General features: G+C 43.4%; 1 protein-coding gene and 1 non-coding gene across 3 annotated transcripts in view; both read left to right on the forward strand.

The window, feature by feature from the left end:
- The window catches only part of LOC126108886 (poly [ADP-ribose] polymerase tankyrase-2-like), a 59,388-nt gene that overhangs the window by 12,971 nt on the left and 21,588 nt on the right, over positions 1–24,829 (forward strand). The window lies entirely within an intron of this gene.
- Trnad-guc (transfer RNA aspartic acid (anticodon GUC)) lies at positions 19,032–19,103 on the forward strand. Its single transcript has one exon. It is a non-coding gene; the product is annotated as a tRNA-Asp (tRNA).

Consider the following 24,829-nt stretch of genomic DNA (forward strand, 5'->3'; position numbering starts at 1 on the left):
TGGCATATAAACTTGTACTACTGTAGTAGGTGTGGGCTTCGGTTCTATCCTGGCCACAATAATGCATTCACTATGCTGTTTGTAGTAGCTTACCCGCATTCCTATTTTCCTATTCATTATTAAACCTACTCCTGCATTACCCCTATTTGATTTTGTGTTTATAACCGTGTAGTCACCTGACCAGAAGTCTAGTTCCTCCTGCCACCGAACTTCTAATTCCCCCTATATCTAACTTTGGGCGTATGTTTCTATAAAATGCATGAGTATATCGGCAAATTCCGAAGCTGTTAGTCCACCTTCACTCTCGTGACAAAGGTAACAATAACCATTCTTACTTTTTAAATCATAGATGGTAAAGTTGTGGACCTTTAGTTTGCTTTTATAGTACAGTGCAGATGCTTTTAGTCTTGGACAAAGCAGAAGTGCTTGAAGGTCCATAGAAAACACTCTAGCTGGTCCTAATTTATTACTATTTTTCGCTTCCCTTGCCTCAGTTTTTCAGGCCATATGCAAAGAGTATTCATTGTCTGAGAGATTGCCTGTCTGGTGAGAACAACAAAGATCGCACTGGTTCTTTTTAGGAGAAAATAAGTTAAGATTATTTTCATTGCATACTGTTTGTAAGCAGCTGGGATTTGTCCTCTATTCTTGCAAAATGTAGTTCTTACTTACTCTGCCAGTTAGGTTCCAAGTAGAGTTTTGTGGAAGAGCGACAGCAGTAATGCGATTCCAGTTTCGGCAACACTGCAAAAATATCTGACGCTGGTTGTCGTCCACCTGAAACTTTCGTTGGCCTCTCCTGCATTTGAGGCCATTCTGCAAGTGTTCTTCTTGATGCACTAGATGCCCATGTTTTGACACTCCATTCACCTAAGCACAAAGTATTCAGAAACATAGTCTTGCAGACAGTTTTTCTCTGTCCTTTTATTGCAAAATTGTTATATAGTGTGTTAGAACAGTGAGATTTAATAGATTCTGAATTATTTCTGAGTCTTTTAACTGGAACGTAGTAGACATGACTTCACCCCAAGACATATCCTGCCAGAAATGATTAATTATTAGCTGTCTCTGCTGTTCTGTAATATCCTTGCAATTCCTGTTCCAACTTAAGGAAGAATGTTTACAAGTACATCATGATTTAATTTCCCTCCTACTTCTGCTCATTGTTGGTCTCTTTTTGCCAAACTCATCTTTTTGCATTACTATATAATCCTGTCCCCTCATATCTTTTTCTTTCTGTAAACTTTGAAGTGATTGATTGCTTTTCCCTTTACGGCACTGCTTAGTACTTTTTACTCCCACATCAACTTTGTCATCATTGTCTTCCGTGCTGTTGTTGCTTCTATGGTCATGTTTGTTTTTATCCGGATCATACACATCACTACTGCTACTGGAGATATCATCCTCGCTGCTGTGTTCGAAAAGACTTTCAAACTCAGAAGTGGAATTCGCCTTTGTATTAGCTTATTTTTCCGCATTATCTGTAGTGTAAACAATAATGTCATCAATGATATTTAAATAATGTAATCACCTCAACTTTCAAACAAGGATCTTACGTGAAGTTACAGCAATAAAAACTACGGTTTACCTTCATTTTGTAGGTATACTCTTTCTTTTGGTGGAGGACAAGGAGGAACCTGACTAGAATCTTCTCCCGGTGATTTTATACGATATGACCCGTTGTTGGCTTGTTTCACAAGGTGAAGAGTGAATTTACTCTTTTTACCCATAGCTGAAAACAAACTAGTTACTGTAGAATGTATAGCCGGCCAGTGTGGCCGTGCGGTTCTAGGCGCTACAGTCTGGAACCCCGGTACCGCTACGGTCACAGGTTCGAATCCTGCCTCGGGCATGGATGTGTGTGATGTCCTTAGGTTAGTTAGGTTTAAGTAGTTCTAAGTTCTAGGGGACTGATGACCTCAGAAGTTAAGTCCCATATTGCTCAGAGCCATTTGAACCATTTGTAGAATGTATAGGATTCTGTTAAGTTCTAAAATTATGTACCAAGTGCAGTCTGCTTTACGCGTGATGAAAAACTCATAAATCAACATTTATTTAAGGAAGTCATTATTAATTCTGTATATTAAAATACAATACATTTCTTTACCTAGAAATACTAACACGTACCTGTAGCAATAAAGCAGTGTTGGGTCTGTCAGTCAAAAAGGTTACTATCACATCAAAAAACATTTTAATCTCGGAGCATGTGTTCGCCCTTCACATTAACAATGGCGTTTACTGGAGATACGAGGTTTATGGCACAAACTACATATCACTGGAGATGAGAGTTTTTCATTAATGCCGCTAGATGGCGGCACCATACAACTCGAAGAAGGAAGGTTTCAACAGGGTATGCAGCATAATTGTCTACGTTTGGTAATGGAGTTACTTGGATTTCTTTGTCAGATGGAGTTACAAGGTTTTCATTGCCTAGCGACGATATATTCTTATACAGTTGCACAGAGATATTCACTTATGCTGTAATAACATTTGTCAAGCATGTGGCTCTTTATATTCTAATACAGTTGAGCGTAGAAATTCACTTACACTGTAATAACATTTGTCAAGCATGTGGTTATTTATAACAGTTTTAAATTTATCCTCATTTTCTAGCCCTTTGATATGTTTTGGTAGTGCATTAAAAAATTTGATGCCTTGATTACATACATGTTTCTGACTTCGGGTCCTTGTTACAGCTTGTATGTGGAGATCTTTACATTGCTGTGTATCGTAATTATGGTAGTCTGTATTGGTTTTCAGTTTGTCCTGATTTCTTTTGATCACCAACAGACATTTCAGAATGTATAATGACAGAATTGTTAAAATTTTCAATGCTATAAAAAGGGGCGTACAGTGTGTTTGATGTGGGCTCTGGGTCATTATCCGAACAGCGCATTTTTGTAATTTGAAAATCTCATTTAGACGACAATTTTTTTTTCCCCAGAATATTATCCCATAGGATGCGATGGACTGAAAATAGCCAAAATATACTAATCTGGTACAGTCATTGCTACAAACTCTTGAAATTATTCTAAGTACAAAACATGCTGAATTTAGTTTTAGTGCTAAGCTCACCACATGGTCCTTCCAGTTAATCTTCTCATCAATGTGCATACCCAGGAATTTTGCACACTGTACTCTTTCAAGCTGTTTGCCCTCCATGGTGGGATTTAGGATGTCATGTTCACTTATTTTTCCACATTGCACATAATTAGGTTTTTTTTCTTTGCATTCAGTGTTAGCTTGTTAACACTAAACTATTTTTGTATATCTTGTAGGACATGGTCCACAGTACCGTGCAATGACTGCTTCATATCACTAACTATTAAACTAGTATCATCAGCAAATGACATGATTCTAGCTTTTCTGTCTGACACCTGAATATCATTAATGTAAAAGAGGAACAGCAAGGGGCCTAATACACTTCCTTGGGGTACTCCTACTGTGACCTCCCTTGGATCTGATCTTAGTTTAATTTTTTGGTTCATATTTGGTGCTATAATTTCAACCAACTGCATCCTCTTTTTCTAGATACGACTTCTAACCACTTTTTTACCGGTCCTCTGATACCTATAGATTCAAGCTTTTCCAAAAGTATGCTGTGGTCAACAGTGTCAAAGGCTTTTGACAAATCTGGATTTATCCCAACTACACTTTTTCCCTCTTGCAATTTACTGATTATTTATTTTGTGTATTCCAGTATAGCTGTTTTGGTACTTCTCCCAGCTTGAAATCCATGCTGATTACTGTTTATCAAATTGTGGATATTAAGATAATGTGTGACTCTATATTTCATTAGTATCTCTAAAACCTTGGAGAAAGTTGGGAGAAGTGAGACAGGTCTGTAGTTTTCTATTTTAAGCTTATCGCCCTTTTTCAACAGGGGAACGACTTTAGAAATTTTCAGTTTCTGTGGAAACACGCACTCAGCCATTGACGAGTTTGCTATGTGCGCCAATGGTTTCGCTATTTGATTAGCTGTTTTCTTTACTAGTATTATTGGCACCTCATCTACTCCAGCTGACACCTTGGACTTGAGACTTTTAATCACTTTTAAAGCTTCCTTTTCGTTTGTTGGAACTACCATGATACTGCTGGCTGCCTTGGGTGCTTCCATCTTAATCTGCTTTCCAAAATTCCTGCTTAATGTCTGGGGTACATTTAAAAAGTAATTATTTATAGAATTTGGCATGGCATATTTCTCTACCATTTTATTCTCATCTTTTAGAATAATTTCCTTATCTTTGATAGGTACCCCAGTTTCTTTTCTCATAATTTCCCATGCTATTTCAGATTTATTTCTGGGCTGTTTTATTTCCATATCATTACTTAGTGACTTTGCATTTGCAATTACTCTGAGGTATATTTTCCTATATCTTTTTACATATTCTATAGAATCAGTATCTGCACACTCCCTCAACTCTGAATTCAGTTTTTTCATGTTTTCACATGATTTCTTAATGTCAAGAGAATCGTCCAAGAACTTGACTTTGTGTCCAGTAGACTTGATTCTGGTCAGTTTCTTTGGAAAACACATCTCAAGGTTCATCATATAAATCGATGCAAATACATTATATGCCTCATCTGTACTTGTTTGTTTCATAACATCTAACCAATTTTCATTTTCTAAGATACTTATGAATTGATGACAGCTGCCCACAGAGAAGTTTCTTTTGTAAATATTGTTTACACCTTTATCTTCCTTTGACCTTAAAGGGATTTCAATGATGAGAGCATTGTGGTCAGACAATCCTAAATCTATGTTTGTTACCTCTGTGTCAGTTGTTGACATGTTTGAGAAAATGTTATCTATGAGGCTATTGGGGGTGTTTGTTATTCTAGTTGAATTGTTTGTGTGGTGACATGTTGACACTCTTTAATATGTCCAAAAATTGCCTTTTTTGTTGACTTTCAACTGGAAGATTAATATTGAAATCACCACAAAGAATAATCAGTTTCTTTTCTGTAAAAAGTATTTAGAAACAATTCTAATTTATCAAAAAAGACTTCTATGTTTCCACACAATGACCTATACACTTATGACTATGACTTTACACTGTACTGAGCATAAACGGCACACACGATTACTGCAGCAAAGTAGATCTGAAATTGCTGAACATTATTTGGATACCGGTCACCTTGTGTTATATAACAATGCCAAGATATTGGCATGCACATCCAGCTATTGGGCCAGTGTTACTAAGGAAGCTGTTGAGATTTAATTAGAAAGCAATCTTGTAAACAGGGATGGAGGTTTTTGTTTAAACTCTGCTTGGAAACCTGCTATCTCCCTTGTCAAAAAATAGAGGGACAGAGTCAGTGTTACCTCGCTGCTAGTTTGTAGTCTTTCTCTGTACGCAAAGAGAAACTCGGGTCTCACATTGTTTACCTCTCCGGGGAGGAAATGTATCAGTGTTTATGAAAGTTGGATAAACTTCATAGATGTAGACTTCGACTGCAATGTGCTTTATTGTTTTTTATTGAGGTGTCGTGATGAAAATTGTGTTCCAACATTTGCTGAGGTTGTGCATCATATTAATTCTCCTGCCACCAGTCGCATCAAGCAACATGCTGGGTTGGTTCTTGTGTGTGAAAGGACTTGTTTTACTCATCGACATTTGTATTCTGTTTCCAAAGCAGTGTTTAGTTTTGATTTATGGTTGCTTCAAAATTGTGCTTTGAAATTGTTTGATTTCACTTGGGATTTGTTGGATGGTGCCTATGGACTCGAGCTGATTGGGAATGCAATTCTATTACTGCTTGGTATTTGGCAAAGTTTGAACATTTCCATCGCTTGGAGTCTGATTTAATATCTCGACATTCTGTGATAAATCTCGCAGAGAAATCTTTTGACAACACAACCTTATCTGTGCTAGGGAAGGGTTTATATTTTGCACCCACACTGAAGAGTTTGCCAGTCTGGCACTGTAGAGGAGTTTAGAAGGGTTGCGTGTCATGTGTTGACTAGGGCTTGTCCACCCAAGAGTAATGTAACAGCAGCAGAGAGACCTGCTTTGCACTCTCTCATAGTTGATCCTGGCGTTGTTATTTTACCTGTGGACAAGGGAAATGCTATCATTGTTTTAAACAAACAGGTTTATGTACAAAAGATGCAATGTTTATTGTCTGACTTGGCATATCGCAGAATCGATGCTGACCCGACAAGAAGTGTTTAGAGAAAGACAAACAGCCTCCTGAAGAAAAGTGGTTTGTCACAGGACACTACCAAGAGTCTTAACACGTATAGTGCTGTTCCCCCTAGATTGTATGGCCTTCCGAAGGTTCACAAGGACGGGGTTCCTTTCTGTCCTATAGTGAGCAATATCGGCACTCGGACATATCGTGTAGCCAAGCATCTTGCTTCTCTGTTAAGCCCACAAGTTGGTAGTTGTAAAAATCATATCAGGAACTCAGCTCATTTCTTGTCATTTGCAGGGAATGTGGTTGAATGACTGATATTTTAGTATGTTTTGCTGTGGACTCTATCTTCCCTCGTGTTCCACTGTCTGAGTCGTTGCAGTTAACTGAGTTTAGGTTTGGTGTGGAATTAACTAATCTCTTTAGACGTAGGTTGACATCCACTTACTTTTTATTTAATGACCAGTATTATGAGCAGGCGGATGGAGTTGCGATGGGTAGCCCGTTGTCTCTTGTGATAGCAAATTTGTTTATGGATGACTTTGAGGAACGTGCATTGGAGTTGGCGCCTTTGAAACCCACCTGTTCCTTCAGATGTGTTGATGATACTTTTGTTGTTTGGCCTCATGGCAGGAAGAATTTGAATGCTTTTTTAGAACATCTGAACTCAATCCACCTGAACGTTCGTTTTACGATGGAGGTGGAAAAAGATGGTTGCCTTCCCTTTCTTGATGTTTTGTTGGAAGGAAGGTTGATGGATCATTGGGACATGCAGTTTATCGCAAATATACTCACACTGACTTGTATTTACAGGCTGATAATTGTCAATAAAACTTCGACATGAGATAGATCTTAGTGTATCACGTCATAAAGTGTTCAGTTAACACAAATTACAAAATTTTGAAGATCGCCGATAATAAAATGCTGAGTACACTCGTCCACTGGACTTTGACTGAAATATCCTGAAACTTGCCACTTATTAATTTCTGCGTAGCTACAAAGTCTAACCATATATTTCACAATGTTTTCCTGTGAACAAAGATCTTGGAGGAGCTGACTGGAGCTCAGTGCATGTATTTATCTTGTACCACTGAGCAGTTGTCACTCTACTGACAAACTGTCATCACTTTCAGTCTCTAGTGAAGTAACATCACATTCTTCTTCACTTCTGAGCCACTAAATTCAATGTCAAACTTGGGATCCCATAGCCATCCTGTTTTCTAAAGCATTGCCTAAACAGCAAGGCTGAAAGTGCAAGCTTTGTTGTTGCATATCCAAAGCTGCTCGCAGTGAAGATGATATCTAGTGGCAACTCCCTCAAACAAAACCTGATAGCCAGGCTACATATGGAGGGCCGAACTATCAGTGCCAAAGCGGATATAAGCACAGTTTTATTTTTTTCTTCAAGGTCTGTTCTCAAGTTGTCTGAGTATGCTTGGGATTTTAAGTTTCTAATCCAGGATTTTATGTTAATGGGTTGAAATGAACAGGACACACCTCATTTGTAATGGAAAAGTTAGGTTATTACAAGAACATCAGTAAAAGTTATGTACTGGTTTCCCTCTTACCATTTTCAATACAGCACGGCTATAAACAACAGTCTTAGCTATCGGCAAATTTCTTATTGCAACCAGATTTTCTGCTTTCACCCTTGTTGTCTCCGCCAACTCTCAACCAGTTTGTCACTGTCCAGCTTAATCTAGACCTCTGGCTGCGTTACAGGTCAGTTTGCCAACACAACCAAGATATGGGGTGGTCCAATATGCAACGTTAACCACTACATCATTGTAATTACCCCCATTTGAAATCCATAATATGAATGAAAGGTAATGTCTGGCAGATGGTGTCCATTTTCTTGAATCCAGGTTTGAAACCTGTGGTGAAAATCAGTGTAAGCACTGTCCGACACTTCACAATAAATTGCTTCCATTTTCAGCGTGATTGCCTCCTTCAAATTGGCATTTGTGAGAAAAAATATGATTTTAGGTATACCTCCAACCTCCTCCCCCCCAAAAAAAAGAAGGTTGCAAGTGTTTAAATTGTGGGATGTCATCGAAATGGGGAAATGACCCTCTTTGGACACAAGCAATAAGCACATCCATGGAGCCATGTGCAGGGTGGCACAATTTTGTTGAAAATGAACACTATTCTTGTTGCGTAGATGTCACTTTAATAATTGTGGATACAAAAAATGTTAAGCATGTGAATGTAATGTTCAGTGGTGCACCATTTTCATGTATAAGAAAACGGGGCAATGTTGTTGAAATTACTAATAGCATCGCACACCTCGCCATTACACACTCAGGATGGAGTTGTTTCGTGAATGATCCCCCCAGGGGGTCCACAACTCTTTTGTGGACACGTGCGTGGCGAGCACGGGGCCCCGAGCCATTGCAGCCTTCTTTCTCTCCCGGGCTGCATTTCCTTTCCCTTCCCCTCCTTTCCCCTCCATACCCCTTTCCCCTCGCGCTCTCCTCTCCCTCTCTTGGTGTCCTTGCTTATGTTGGCCCCCGCTATCCTCCTGGTTCTGTTGGTTTTACACTCCGGCTTTGCTGCGGACTCATCTCCTCCTTGTGGCATTCCTTGGTCCCCCTCTGGGGTTTGACCTGCATTCCAAAATTTCTCTTCCGTAGTGTGAGCCATTTGGGGAAGAGCACCTTACCTAGTGTCTCCGACGTGCGCCCTCCTAGTACATTCCACCTTTTCTTTTACGTCGTTGTCTGATGCTAGGGTGCATAGCCAGCACGGTAGCCAGCCCGTGTGGTGGGGTCGCTATGTACCCTTTTGGTTGAGCCCCCTGAACACACAGGGATCACACTTCTGATACCTGAGCTGTGACATCCTCATGCATGCCTTGGAGTGGTTGCTCGTCATCCTGGAGCATCGGAACTCCCGGCAATGGCCGCCGTGCCACATGGCCCTTGCTGTGGCTGGGTGGCGCCCGTGAGGAGAGCCCCTGATCGGAGTGGGTGGTATCAGGGCGGACGCTATGCAGATGAAACGCATACGGGTCCAAAACTCTGGCCGCTCTTCTGCGGCCGTCTCTCTGCGTGGTACTGATTCCTCAAGTGCTGCTTCTCTTGCTCCTTCGGCCTTCCCTTCCGTGGCTACCCCCTGGGAGGAGGGTCAGGCCCGTCGTCTAGGGGCAAAACCTTTCCCCCGTTATCTAGTTTGCACTTGGACTGATGGAGATACTTTCACCAGTGTCAAACCTTTATTCTTTGTGGAACACATTGAAGACAAGTTCGGCGAAGTTGACTCCCTGAGCAAGATGCGGTCGGGTTCGTTGCTGATAAAAACTGCTTCGGCTGCCCAATCTGCGGCCCTTCGTGCCTGTACCCATCTTGGCACAATTCCCGTGTCCATTACCCCTCACCAGTCTCTAAATATGGTACAAGGTGTGATTTTTCACAGAGACCTCATCCTTCAAACTGATGAGGAACTTCGGGACAATCTCGGACGGCGGGGTGTTCACTTTGTTCGGCGTGTTCAGAAGGGTCCTAAGGATAATCGTATTGATACTGGTGCCTTTATCCTGGCCTTTGAAGGGGATACCCTTCCTGAGAAAGTTAAGATTATGGTCTATCGCTGTGATGTAAAGCCGTACATCCCACCTCCTATGCGGTGTTTTAAGTGCTTGCGTTTTGGCCACATGTCTTCTCGCTGTTCCCAGGACCCTCTCTGTGGTGACTGTGGACGTCCACCCCATGAGGGGAGTCCCTGTGTTCTCCCTCCTGTATGTGTAAATTGTAATGGTAGTCATTCTCCACGTTCAGCAGATTGCCCAGTCTATAAGAAAGAAAAAAAGATACAGGAGTATAAGTCCCTTGATCGTTTAAGCTACACAGAGGCCCGTAAGAAATATGCACGATTGCACCCTGTGTCCATGACATCTAGTTACGCCTTGGTTACATCTTCATCCCTTCCTCCCCCTTCCTTACCCCTATCCCGGACCCCTCTCCTTCCCCCCTCCCCTGCGGCTCCCACACCCTCTCCTCTGGGCGCTGCTCCCCCTCCCCAGCCGGAGAAGTGTCCCACTCCTTCGGCGTCTGCCGGTCAAGGGCGCCTCTCCCGGGATGCCCCTTCCCGGCACCTTCCAGGTCAGAGGTCTGCTGCAGCGCGGCGACCGCGAGAGCCGCGGTCTATCGGCCCCCAGGTCACCCGGTCTCTTTCTGTTCCTGATCTTGCTGCAGCTGGCTCCATTATGCCACACAGCCCTCCTCGATCTCAGCCTGAAAAGAAGAAGAAACATAAGTCCCGGGACAAAGAGCCTCTGGTATCACCGGAGGTCCCTTCCCCAACTTCGCAACCGGATTCTGACCTGTCTTTTATGGACGTCGCCCCCTCCTTGTCGGTGACGGGTGGGGACCCGGCGGTATGACTGGATTTAGCGTGTTCAGCCCTCATTTAAACCATCATTCTGTGGTTCTCCAATGGAATTGTAATGGCTATTATCGTCACCTTCCGGAATTGAAATCCCTTCTTTCGTCCTACTCAGCAGTTTGTGTGGTTCTCCAGGAATCTCATTTTACTGATGCTCACTCACCGACCCTCCGTGGGTTCCGTGTTTTCTGTCGAAATCGGGTCGGACCCTTGCGGGCTTCTGGTGGCGTTTGTACGTTGGTCCGTACAGACATTGCTAGCACGTGGATTCCTCTCCAAACTACATTGGAAGCGGTTGCTGTTAGGGTCCACTTAGACTCTGCAGTCACAGTATGCAATCTTTATCTCCCTCCTGACAGGACTTTTACACCTGCTGCCTTAACCACCCTTCTTCAGCAACTTCCTCCTCCCTTCCTCCTCCTATGGGATTTTAATGCTCATCATCCTTTGTGGGGCAGTGCCTTTCCATCTAGACGAGGTCTTCTTATCGACCAATTTATTGCAGACCACGACCTGTGCCTTCTTAATGATGGCTCCCCTACTCATTTCAGTGCTGGTCATGGTACCTTTTCTGCCATTGATCTTTCTCTTTCTTCTCCCTCTCTCCTCCCTTCATTACACTGGTCGCCACACGACGACCTTTGTGATAGTGACCATTTCCCGTTGATTATCACGCTCCCTTCCCGCTCCCTGATGGACAGGTTACCTCGTTGGTCTTTCCACCGCACCGATTGGCCTCTATACACTGCACAGGTCGAGTTTTCTCCCTCTTTGTCGGGTTGTATTGATGACGTCCTACGTGACGTGTCTGACGCGATTGTTCGCGCTGCTACCCTTGCTGTCCCGCGCTCATCTGGACAATTTCGTCATCGGCAAGTCCCGTGGTGGAGTACGGCCATTGCCATTGCCATCCGTGATCGCCGTCGAGCTTTGCAACACTTCAAGAGGCACCCATCTGTAGCCAGCCTTTCTACCTTTAAGCGCCTTCGCGCTAAAGCCCGTTATTTAATCAAACAGAGCAAGCGGATATGTTGGGAACGATTCGTTTCTTCCCTTGGTTCCACTGTCCCTCTGTCGCGGGTATGGGCTACACTTCGCTCTCTCCAAGGTTGCCATCGGCAGTCCACCCTCCCAGGCCTTCACCTCCCAGATGGCATTTGTACGGACCCATTAGTTCTCGCAGAACATCTTGCGACCCATTTTGCAGTGGCATCAGCGTCGGCCTCCTATCCAGCTGCTTTCCTTCATCAAAAACAGCAGGCTGAAGCTGTCGCCTTATGTTTCACCACTTGTGAGTCAGAATCTTACAACGAACCTTTCACTGAATGGGAATTTCTTTCTGCTCTATCTTCTTCTCATGATACGGCCCCTGGCCCCGATTCCATTCATAACCAGCTGCTTCAACATCTCAGTGCTCCACAACGGCACCATCTTCTTCGGGTGTTTAACTGTATCTGGCTCCAGGGTGACTTCCCTTCTCAGTGGAGGGATAGCATTGTGGTTCCTGTCCTTAAGCCTGGTCAGAACCCCCTATCTGTTGACAGTTATCGGCCAATTAGTTTGACCAATGTTGGTTGTAAGTTACTTGAACGGCTGGTAGCCCGTCGGCTCACTTGGGTCCTCGAATCTCGGGATCTATTGTCCCCTTACCAGTGTGGCTTTAGAGAGGGACGATCTCCAATCGATCATTTACTTCGCTTGGAATCCGCAGTTCGGCAGGCTTTTTCCCAGCGCCGCCATTTGGTTGCAGTGTTTTTTGACCTTCGCAAGGCCTATGACACGGCCTGGCGCCATCACATCTTACTAACCCTTCATCAGTGGGGTCTTCGGGGCCCACTCCCGATTTTTATCCGCCAGTTCCTGATCCATCGGTCATTCAGAGTTAGAGTTGGTACTGCTTTTAGTTCTCCACGGACCCTGAAGACGGGCATCCCACAGGGTTCTGTCTTGAGTGTCCTTCTTTTCCTCATTGCTATCGATGGACTTGTGGCCTCTGTCGGTCCCTTAGTCGCCCCTGCCCTGTATGTGGATGATTTCTGCATTTGGGTTAGTTCCTCCTCGATGCCATCTGCAGAACGGCAGCTCCAGGTGGCTATACGGCGTGCCTCTGCATGGACCCTCTCACACGGGTTTCCATTCTCTCCTTTAAAATTGCGGGTGGTCCACTTCTGTCGCCGTACTACGGTCCACCCTGATCCAGAGCTCTATCTCGCTGCACAAAGATTGCCTGTGGTTCCACAGTTTCGTTTCCTAGGTCTTCTTTTCGACAACAAGCTCACTTGGCTGCCCCATATCAGACTCCTGAAGGTAGGATGTTTCCGTAAACTCAATGTCCTTCGCTTCCTTGCCCACTCCTCTTGGGGTGCGAACCGTTCCCCCCTCCTCCGTCTTTATCGTGCTCTAGTTCTGTCACGTTTGGACTATGGTTGTCAAGTTTATGGTTCAGCTGCTCCTTCCACGCTGCACGTGCTGGATCCAGTCCACCATCGTGGTATCCGTTTGGCCACCGGTGCCTTCCCTACTAGCCCTGTTGATAGTCTCCTGGTTGAAGCTGGGATCCCCCCCCTTTCTGTTTGGCGGTCCCAGCTTCTGGTGTCTTATGCCCTTACTATCCGTTCTTCTCCCGCTCATCCTTCCTATTCTATCCTATTTCCAGACCATGGACGTCGCCCGCCTGACTCCCGCCCTCGGGCGGGTTTACCGGTTGGGCTGCGCCTTGCGTCTCTTAACCGTGATTTTCGGCTTCCTTCTTTGTCCTGTCTTCCTCGCTCCCTCCCCTCCACCCCTCCTTGGTTAGTTCCTTGGCCTCGAATTCGGATGGATCTCCGCCGCGGTCCGAAAGATTCCATCTCCCCGGTGGTGTTCCGTTCCTTTTTCCGCCAAATTTTATGGGAGTTTCGGGATGCTGTTGTTTTTTACACTGATGGCTCTAAATCTGCTGATCATGTTGGGTATGCCTTCACGTCCTTTGTTGGAACGGAAAATCATCTGCTGCCACCCTCATGTGGGGTGTTTACTGCGGAATTGATGGCCATTTCCCGGGCCCTTACCTTTATTAAACAATCCCAACACAACCGCGTTTTGTTATGTACGGACTCGATGAGTGGCCTTCTTGCTATTGACCGGTGTTTTTCGCGCCATCCCTTGGTCTCTGCCATCCATGACCACCTCGCTGATCTTCACCGTGCTGCTTGTTCCATTGACTTCCTATGGGTCCCGGGCCATGTGGGTATCCCGGGTAATGAGCTCACTGATCGTTTGGCTGGGGGAGCAGTTACTTACCCCCCGTTTTCTGTAACCCCTCCTGCAGCGGATTTACGGCTTCACGTCAAATCCCACTTTGCACAGTCATGGGCCAGTTCTTGGGAGGCTACTCCACTGTCTAATAAACTTCGTGCCATTAAGGTGAATCCAGGCCCATGGCGTTCTTCCTTTCGCCTCTCCCGCAAGGACTCGACCACACTGTGTCGTCTCCGCATTGGCCATACCAGGCTGACCCATGGTTTCCTTTTGCGTGATGAGCCACCCCCGCTATGTGGTTGTGGAGCCCTCCAGTCAGTGGCCCACATTTTGGTTGAATGCCCCCTTCTTTTGGCTCTGCGTGCGAAGTACAGACTCCCCCACACTTTACCTTTGATGTTGGCTGACGATTCCCGGATGGTCTCTCTGGTTCTAGGTTTCCTCCGGGAGAGTGGTTTTTATTCTCAGTTTTGAGGTTTTTAATCTCCCTCTGGTGTTGGGGCAGGGCGGTGAGTGTTTGGGTGTCTCCCACTGTAGGCGGTGTTCAGAGATTCCCGATTCACCTCCCTGCCTGGAATCCTCTTTTCTTTCCCTTTTACTCTGTTTTTACCCCTTCTTTTTAAGGCTTGGTTAGTTTTTCTATTCCCATACGTACTTTCTGCATTATAGCAGTTGTCCCTTTTAAGTCACAGGTGGTCTTGCCTATGCTGCTTCAGCATAGTGTTGGGTTCGTTCTCTTGCCAACTTCCCTCGTTTGTTTTTACTAATGACAACGTGACTGCCCCTTTTACGTTTCCCCTTTTTCCGTTTTATTGTTCTGCCTTTTCTGAGATGTCCCGTTAGCAGAATGGAGTCTATTTGAAACAAGGGACTGATGACCTTGCTGTTTGGTCCCTTTCACCTCAAACAAGCAACCAACCATCGTGAATGATGCTCGGATTGTCAGAAGCTCAGTAACAGAAATTTGCTTATTAACTTCCCCACTCAAATGAAAACAATCTTCATCACTGATGATTATTGCCCGCCTTTGAAATCTTCTTAGGACCAAGTGGCTTCTGCTTTATGTTACTTCCGGTCATCCTCGGACTGGTAACCCACCTGAGAATCATATTGCAGCAGGGAATGGCATTCCAGCATTCACGGTTGAAATGAACGTGAAATAGCCACTCCACTGCTGGACACTACAAACGTGTCATACGCAAACGTGTAGGAAGACAAAATGCTACTTACTGTAAGGAAGTCACATCAAGTTGCAGACAGGCACAATTTAGATGGCTACCTAAAGCTTTTAGCCCTAGTGTGTGTGTGTGTGTGTGTGTGTGTGTGTGTGTGTGTGTGTGTGTGTGTGTGTGTGACGCGCAAGCGCAAGCAAGCACAACTTGCCCACACACGACTGCCAACTAAGTGCAATGATGAACATGATTACAACACTTCTGGCAAAGAACAAAATTAAAAATTGCACGTTGGTGCCCATGTGTCAGTGGTTTGGTTTAGTTTAACAAACTCTCTAAGAACATGCAAGGGGAATGACTTCAATACAGAAGTAAAATATCTACATCTACATGATTACTCTGCAATTCACATTTAAGTGCTTGGCAGAGGGTTCATCGAACCACAATCATATTATCTCCCTCCCATTCCACTCCCGAAAAGCGCGTGGGAAAAAAGAACACCTAAACCTTTCTGTTCGAGCTCTGATTTCTCTTATTTTATTTTGATAATCATTCCTACCTATGTAGGTTGGGCTCAACAAAATATTTTCGCATTCGGAAGAGAAAGTTGGTGACTGAAATTTCGTAAATAGATGTCGCCGCGACGAAAAACGTCTTTGCGAATGACTTCCATCCCAACTCGCGTATCGTGTTTGCCACACTCTCTCCCCTACTACGTGATAATACAAAACGAACTGCCCTTTTTTGCACCCTTTCGATGTCCTCCGTCAATCCCACCCGGTAAGGATCACACACCGCGCAGCAATATTCTAACAGAGGACGAACGAGTGTAGTGTAAGCTGTCTCTTTAGTGGACTTGTTGCATCTTTTAAGTGTCCTGTCAATGAAACACAACCTTTGGCTCGCCTTCCCCACAGTATTATCTATGTGGTCTTTCCAACTGAAGTTGTTCGTTATTTTAACACCCAGGTACTTAGTTGAATTGACAGCCTCGAGAATTGTACTATTTATCGAGTAATCGAATTCCAACGGATTTCTTTTGGAACTCGTGTGGATCACCTCACACTTTTCGTTATTTAGCGTCAACTGCCACCTGCCACACCGTACAGCAATCTTTTCTAAATCGCTTTCCAACTGATACTGGTCTCCGGATGACCTTACTAGACGGTAAATTACAGCATCATCTGCAAACAACCTAAGAGAACTGCTCAGATTGTCACCCAGGTCATTTATATAGATCAGGAACAGCAGAGGTCCCAGGACGCTTCCCTGGGGAACACCTGATATCACTTCAGTTTTACTCAATGATTTGCCGTCTATTACTACGAACTGTGACCTTCCTGACAGGAAATCATGAATCCAGTCGCACAACTGAGACGATAGACCATAGGCCCGCAGCTTGATAAGAAGTCGTTTGTGAGGAACGGTGTTAAAAGCTTTCCAGAAATGTAGAAATACGGAATCAACTTGATATCCCCTGTTGATAGCAGCCATTACTTCGTGCGAATAAAGAGCTAGCTGCGTTGCGCAACAACGATGTTTTCTGAAACCGTGCTAATTATGTGTCGATAGATCATTCCCTTCGAGGTGATTCATAATGTTTGAATACAGTATATGCTCCAAAACCCTACTGCAAACCAACGTCAATGATATAGGTCTGCAGTTAAACGGATTACTCCTACTACCCTTCTTAAACACTGGTGCGACCTGCGCAATTTTCCAATCTGTAGGTACAAATCTATCGGTGAAGAGCGGATGTATACGATTGCTAAGTAGCGAGCTATTGTATCAGTGTAATCTGAAAGGAACCTAATCGGTATACAATCTGGACCTGAAGACTTGCCCGTATCAAGCGATTTGAGTTGCTTCGCAACCCCTAAGGTATCTACTTCTAAGAAACTCGTGCTAGCACCTGTTCGTGTTTCAAATTCTGGAATAGTCCATTCGTCTTCCCTGGTGACGGAATTTCGGAAAACTGCGTTCAATAACTCCGCTGTAGCGGCACAGTCGTTGGTAACAGTACAATCGGCACTGCGCAGCGAAGGTATTGACTGCGTCTTGCCGCTCATGTACTTTACATACGACCAGAATTTCTTCGGATTTTGTACCAAATTCCGAGGCAATTTCGTTGTGGAACCTATTAAAGGCATCTCGCATCGAAGTCCGTGCCAAATTTCGCGGGTCTGTAAATTTTAGCCAATCTTCGGGATTTCACGTTTTTCTGAACTTTGCATGTTTTTTCGTTGCCTCTGCAACAGCGTTCAGACCTGTTTTGTGTACTGTGGGGGATTTTCTGCTAGAAAAATATTTACATTCATTTAAGGAATTGTAAGACAGTACTTGTGATGTCAAGCAGTAGTGTAGCAGCAGCTGCAAAGTAATGATGGGTAAAATAGATACTATCTTCTTTTCTGACACTGTAGCCTGTGAAGAGCTCGAGCATGGCCTACCTAAAGTCTCCTCTAGTCATCTCTTGACTTCGCCAGTTCCAAACTCCTACCTTTCTCAGGTTTGTCTCTACATCATCCAGCAATTGTAGTCTGTCTCCTCGCTGAACAGCTACCCTCTGGCTTTGCAGTTAGTACCTTCTTTGCAGTCGCTGTTACTCCATTCTTTGCACATGCCCCAGCCACTGCAACCTTTGTGTCTTTACATCTACGGTGGTAGAGGTCATACAGTTCTGCATTGGTCCTAATTCTCCAAGTGTGATTTTCACACTTGCACTGCTTTGTATTCCCATGCATCGGGGTATTCCTGATGTGTTGTATTATTGTCCGTGTTTTGGAGCCATAAATAACAGCTGGTTTTATAATTGTTTTGTACACTGATTTCTTCAGCTGTCTTGAAATGTTGGAGGACCACAAAATTTTAAGGAAGCTGCAATAGCACTTGTTTTTTGCTGCCATTATCTCTGTTGGTACCACAGTGTCTTCAGTAACTATTCCTCCCAAATACTTAAAACTGGTTTACTCTGTCAAACTCTCCAGCTAGTTTTGTTACTGCTCTTCATATATAAGTGTTTTTCTTGCTTATGACCAATTGAGGTGCAGCTACTTTACATTGCAAAAATACATAGTTTTACAGCAAATATTCTGTTTCTTCCAGGCATGGCTGTGCCTTCCATAAATGCCATATTCTGAGTTGTAATGTTCAAACTAGTAACATCTGTTTTGCTTCACAGTTTTTGCATGACAGCTTCCAGGGACAAGTTAAATAACGTTGGCGATATAGAATCTCCTTTCTTAAGTCCTTGAAAGATTGGAAACTTATCATAATGTTTACCATTAGCTTTTATCTTACAGTTGGTGTTGCTTCACCTGTAGTGCCTTAAAAAGACTTTCTATTGCTACTGTTACAATTTGCTTTAAAATCCACGTACTGTTGATGCACCCTTGTACTGAACTTGTAACACTTTTCAATTATTAATCTGCGAGTAAACATCTGATCTGTTGTTCTTTCTTTCCTGAAACCGCTTTGGTTTTCCAGTCATTGCATCTGCTTATGGTCTTCATTTCTTGTTCAGTATTTTGTGGGCTGCATTCGCTATGGTTATTCCTCTGTGGATATTGCAATTTGTTATATAATCTTCACATGTATTGGTATATTGATGAATGTTTCCAGTTCATTGGTATTTTTTCCCTTCTCCATATTTAACAGGCCAGTTCATGTGTTTTTTTAATGTCTCCATACCACAATACTTAGTATCTTATCTTCCTCCACAGCTCTGTGGCTCCTTATCTCCTTAACAGCTCCAGTGACTTCTTCCAGTGCTGATCCCTTGTCATTATCATTGCCACCAGCTTGTTCCACCCATTCCTCCTCTTCAAATAAAAAAGATATTGTAGTACAGGATGTCCATAATTAAAGTTCCAGTTTCAAAATGCTGGAGAAAGAGAACCACTGCTCAGAATGACATCAAATTTTTAACAGCAAATTATTCCTGCAGGGCTAAATGTCGTGGAACAAAAAATTTAACCAAAATTTAACAAGTAGATGGCACTGTAAGCATCTTAACGTAAATTGGGTCAGCCACAAATGACAGATGAATTGCAACACACCAGCTATGGCTCGAGCTGCACATTATGCCACCTGTACTATTCCTCGGTAGTATAGTGGTTAGTATCCCCGCCTGTCATGCGGGAGACCGGGGTTCGATTCCCCGCCGGGGAGCCATCTTCCCCCCCACCCCCCCCCCCCACCCCCACCCCCCCACCCCCCATGAACCATAGACCTTGCCGTTGGTGGGGAGGCTTGCGTGCCTCAGCGATACAGATAGCCGTACCGTAGGTACAACAACAATGGAGGGGTATCTGTTGAGAGGCCAGACAAATGTGTGGTTCCTGAAGAGAGGCAGCAGCCTTTTCAGTAGTTGCAGGGGCAACAGTCTGGATGATTGGCTGATCTGGCCTTGTAACAATAACCAAAACGGCCTTGCTGTGCTGGTTCTGCGAACGGCTGAAAGCAAGGGGAAACTACGGCCGTAATTTTTCCCGAGGGCATACAGCTTTACTGTATGGTTAAGTGATGATGGCGTCCTCTTGGGTAAAATATTCCGGGGGTAAAATAGTCCCACATTCGGATCTCTGGGCGGGGACTACTCAAGAGGATGTCGTTATCAGGAGAAAGAAAACTGGTGTTCTACGGATCGGAGCGTGGAATGTCAGATCCCTTAATCGGGCAGGTGGGTTAGAAAATTTAAGAAGGGAAATGGATAGGTTAAAGTTAGATATAGTGGGAATTAGTGAAGTTCGGTGGCAGGAGGAACAAGACTTCTGGTCAGGTGACTACAGGGTTATAAACACAAAGTCAAATAGGGGTAATGCAGGAGTAGGTTTAATAATGAATAGGAAAATAGGAATGCAGGTAAGCTACTACAAACAGCGTAGTGAACGCATTATTGTGGCCAAGATAGATACGAAGCCCACACCTACTACAGTAGTACAAGTTTATATGCCAACTAGCTCTGCAGATGACGTAGAAATTGAAGAAATGTATGATGAAATAAAAGAAATTATTCAGACAGTGAAGGGAGACGAAAATTTAATAGTCATGGGTGACTGGAATTCGAGTGTAGGAAACGTAGTAGGTGAATATGGATTGGGGCTAAGAAATGAAAGAGGAAGCCGCCTGGTAGAATTTTGCACAGAGCACAACTTAATCATAGCTAACACTTGGTTTAAGAATCATGAAAGAAGGTTGTATACATGGAAGAACCCTGGAGATACTAAAAGGTATCAGATAGATTATATAATGGTAAGACAGAGATTTAGGAACCAGGTTTTAAATTGTAAGACATTTCCAGGGGCAGATGTGGACTCTGACCACAATCTATTGGTTATGACCTGTAGATTAAAACTGAAGAAACTGCAAAAAGGTGGGAATTTAAAGAGATGGGACCTGGATAAACTGAAAGAACCAGAGGTTGTACAGAGTTTCAGGGAGAGCATAATGGAACAATTGACAGGAATGGGGGAAAGAAATACAGTAGAAGAAGAATGGGTAGCTCTGAGGGATGAAGTAGAGAAGGCAGCAGAGGATCAAATAGGTAAAAAGACGAGGGCTAGTAGAAACCCTTGGGTAACAGAAGAAATATTGAATTTAATTGATGAAAGGAGAAAATATAAAAATGCAGTAAATGAAGCAGGCAAAAAGGAATACAAACGTCTCAAAAATGAGATAGACAGGAAGTGCAGAATGGCTAAGCAGGGATGGCTAGAGGACAAATGTAAGGATGTAGAGGCTTATCTCACGAGGGGTAAGATAGATACTGCCTACAGGAAAATTAAAGAGGCCTTTGGAGATAAGAGAACCACTTGTATGAACATCAAGAGCTCAGATGGAAACCCAGTTCTAAGCAAAGAAGGGAAAGCAGAAAGGTGGAAGGAGTATATAGAGGGTCTATACAAGGGCGATGTACTTGAGGACAATATTATGGAAATGGAAGAGGATGTAGATGAAGATGAAATGGGAGATACGATACTGCGTGAAGAGTTTGACAGAGCGCTGGAAGATCTGAGTCGAAACAAGGCCCCCGGAGTAGACAACATTCCATTAGAACTACTGACAGCCTCGGGAGAACCAGTCCTGACAAAACTCTACCATGTGGTGAGCAAGATGTATGAAACAGGCGAAATACCCTCCGACTTCAAGAAGAATATAATAATTCCAATCCCAAAGAAAGCAGGTGTTGACAGATGTGAAAATTACCGAACAATCAGTTTAATAAGCCACAGCTGCAAAATACTAACACGAATTCTGTACAGACGAATGGAAAAACTAGTAGAAGCCGACCTCGGGGAATATCAGTTTGGATTCCGTAGAAATATTGGAACACGTGAGGCAATACTGACCTTACGACTTATCTTAGAAGAAAGATTAAGGAAAGGCAAACCTACGTTTCTAGCATTTGTAGACTTAGAGGAAGCTTTTGACAATGTTGACTGGAATACTCTCTTTCAAATTCTAAAGGTGGCAGGGGTAAAATACAGGGAGCGAAAGGCTATTTACAATTTGTACAGAAACCAGATGGCAGTTATAAGAGTCGAGGGACATGAAAGGGAAGCAGTGGTTGGGAAGGGAGTAAGACAGGGTTGTAGCCTCTCCCCGATGTTATTCAATCTGTATATTGAGCAAGCAGTAAAGGAAACAAAAGAAAAATTCGGAGTAGGTATTAAAATCCATGGAGAAGAAGTAAAAACTTTGAGGTTCGCCGATGACATTGTAATTCTGTCAGAGACAGCAAAGGACTTGGAAGAGCAGTTGAACGGAATGGATGGTGTCTTGAAGGGAGGATATAAGATTAACATCAACAAAAGCAAAACGAGGATAATGGAATGTAGTCGAAGTAAGTCTGGTGATGTTGAGGGTATTACATTAGGAAATGAGACACTTAAAGTAGTAGAGGAGTTTTGCTATTTGGGGAGCAAAATAATTGATGATAGTCGAAGTAGAGAGGATATAAAATGTAGACTGGCAATGGCAAGGAAAGTGTTTCCAAAGAGGAGAAATTTGTAACCTCGAGTATAGATTTAAGTGTCAGGAAGTCGTTTCTGAAAGTATTTGTATGTAATGTGGCCATGTATGGAAGTGAAACATGGACGGTAAATAGTTTGGGCAAGAAGAGAATAGAAGTTTTCGAAATGTGGTGCTACAGAAGAATGCTGAAGATTAGATGGGTAGATCACATAACTAATGAGGAGGTATTGAACAGAATTGGGGAGAAGTTTGTGGCACAACCTGAAGAAGGGATCGGTTGGTAGGACATGTTCTGAGGCATCAAGGGATCACCAATTTAGTATTGGAGGGCAGCGTGGAGGGTAAAAATCGTAGGGGGAGACCAAGAGATGAATACACTAAGCAGATTCAGAAGGATGTAGGTTGCAGTAGGTACTGGGAGATGAAGAAGCTTGCACAGGATAGAGTAGCATGGAGAGCTGCATCAAACCAGTCTCAGGACTGAAGACCACAACAACAACAACACTATTCAATATGCACGACAGCACATGTTTGGCAATCCTAAAGTTGTGACACTGTTACTTAGGTAAGCCCATCCACGACAGCACGGTCATACCACATTTGATGGAAAAAGTCAGTTTTTAATTGTCATGGCTCCAAAAACGCATAAAAAGCAAAATAATATTGGTTTGTTATTGTTGAGAGACAGGCGAAAGGTGTGCTAAATATGCTGTCCACTGTTTTCTTCCAGAAGTTGAAATCAAGAAAGAGCACGTTGCACAACAGATTGGAGTGTCACAGGGGTCACATTTTCAATGCATCGTGCTGTGCGTGCCTTCAGAGGCTCAGCATTTGCTTGCTGAGTACGGGCCTGCTGACTCCGGGGTTCCCGATGAAATATGCTCACTATTTTTGTATATTTGAATTTAGCATATTTCGTGACAGTATTCACTTTTCCATGAAATGTTTGTAAGGTGATATTTGACTTTTCTGTGTTGGCTTCAGTCATCTAGTGAAAGTATGATTCCACAGTGCTGTTTCGTCGGCTGTAGAAATGACCCAGTTCGATGCATTTGCGTCACTTTTGGTGCTTCAAATACCATTTCTTCGAATGTGGTTCCTTCTTGATGTTTATATAAAAGAGTAGTAACATAATTAATTTTTCCTGTTCACTTGCAAATGATTATAACGGCGACCTGCACATTGTTCCACCATCACACACACACACACACACACACACACACACACACACACAGAGAGTTCACTGCCGACTGACTACGGTCAAAGACGACTCCAGCGTCAAAGACATTTCACACAACACACAAGCTTCCACTTGTAACCAGTCTCTTTGATATTCTTCGCCACATCTACTAATATTAATCAATATGCTGTCACTCTCAATCATATAAGCAAATTAGCATGAAATAAGGCAAATTACAATTCACACAAAAAAAATATTCTGACAAAATATAAGAAAACATTTACAGTCTCTCTCATTAGATTTGGTATCGACAAATCCGGTAGAAAATAACACGTCTCGCAGATCCATTACACTGAGCTGGGGGCTGGTAAGCGCCACCAGTCCGCTGTCACTGTAAGCTCTGGGTGTGCTGCAGCGGCCACTGTACGGCACGGCAGTGGAATGTTGTTTGTCACGGGAATGGGGCTCTAAGCTTGACCGCCAGGATTGTGAGGATAGAATAAACCTCTTATAAGAAAAACCTTCAGTCCTGGGGTGTGTTGTGCACTGACGACATGCGTGTCTGTCGAGGTGGAACAGTCATTAGCGGGCAACCTCTAGGGAACCTGCTGCGTCTCAGTTTATAAGGCTTACTCAGGCACGTGGGGCTCTGTCTGAGTGGACCCTTACTTCCTTAGCTGCTTGTGGGACCAAAATGGATTCTCCGAAATTTTCTTTTTCTCCTCCCAGGAAAGGGTGGGCTGCTGGTACGTACTAACAACCGGTCTAACAAGAGAACTCGAGTAGACCGTCCTGTCTCGGGGGTTATACAGAGTTATTCAGTATATTGTAACAGGACACTTGCTGCTGGTCAGAATGTGTTTGTGATTGTGACATGAAAAGAGGGCAGCTCTGAGATGATGATGCCTTTTTATATTCAGAAAGGTATAGAGGGCATCGCATGTGCTCTGAAATCTGTCAAGCAGTTGTGTAAGGGAACGCTGTTGGTTGAAACTGCTAATTCCCGACAAGTCACCAAACTCTGGAAATATGTTATAATTAAAACTTTGACATACAGCTTGTCTGCAGGAGCAATGATTTATATTTTATTCCAATAATGTAAGCACTCGGATGCTCTGCACCTTCATTTTTTAATCATATGTTAGCAATATAATGAATATTATTAAAGACTGTAAAATGTCACATCACATTTGAGTCTTAGCTCCATTCATACAGCAAGGGAAAAAAATCACGGTTTATAAATACTAAGTTTAGCAATGATAAAACTGTAATAAATGTTTTGGTCCACAACGTATTTAGGCTGTGTATACTCTGAAACTGTCAAAAGTGAAGAGGGTGCCCCTGCTCTTGATATAACTAACCAGGGTAACCATTACTCCAGATTTCTACCATTGCTTGAACTACTGGCAAGCAGAACTGACAGTTCTCTTCATTACAGGCAGACTTTTGCATGTCAAGTATTTAAACCTACCAGTGGTTGTATACGTATAGGGTAGCTGTGCAGTTTTGCTGGATCACCACTTGAAAATGCTGTTGTAGGATTTATTCTTAAAATGAGCAGCCAGATGCTTCTTTGTTATCAGTTCAAAATTGGAAGTTCACCAATTTTTAATTGCATGCTTAAGATCTTTACTGGTGATGACCAGATCTCTTACAGTATCTAATATTTACAAACAGGTAGTTAGTGCTGACACATGCAGGGCTCAATAGTTCTCATCTCATCATAAAGTAAAAGAGCACA

The sequence above is a fragment of the Schistocerca cancellata genome, chromosome 11 (genome assembly GCF_023864275.1).
Source record: "Schistocerca cancellata isolate TAMUIC-IGC-003103 chromosome 11, iqSchCanc2.1, whole genome shotgun sequence".
Taxonomy (NCBI): Eukaryota; Metazoa; Arthropoda; class Insecta; order Orthoptera; family Acrididae; genus Schistocerca; species Schistocerca cancellata.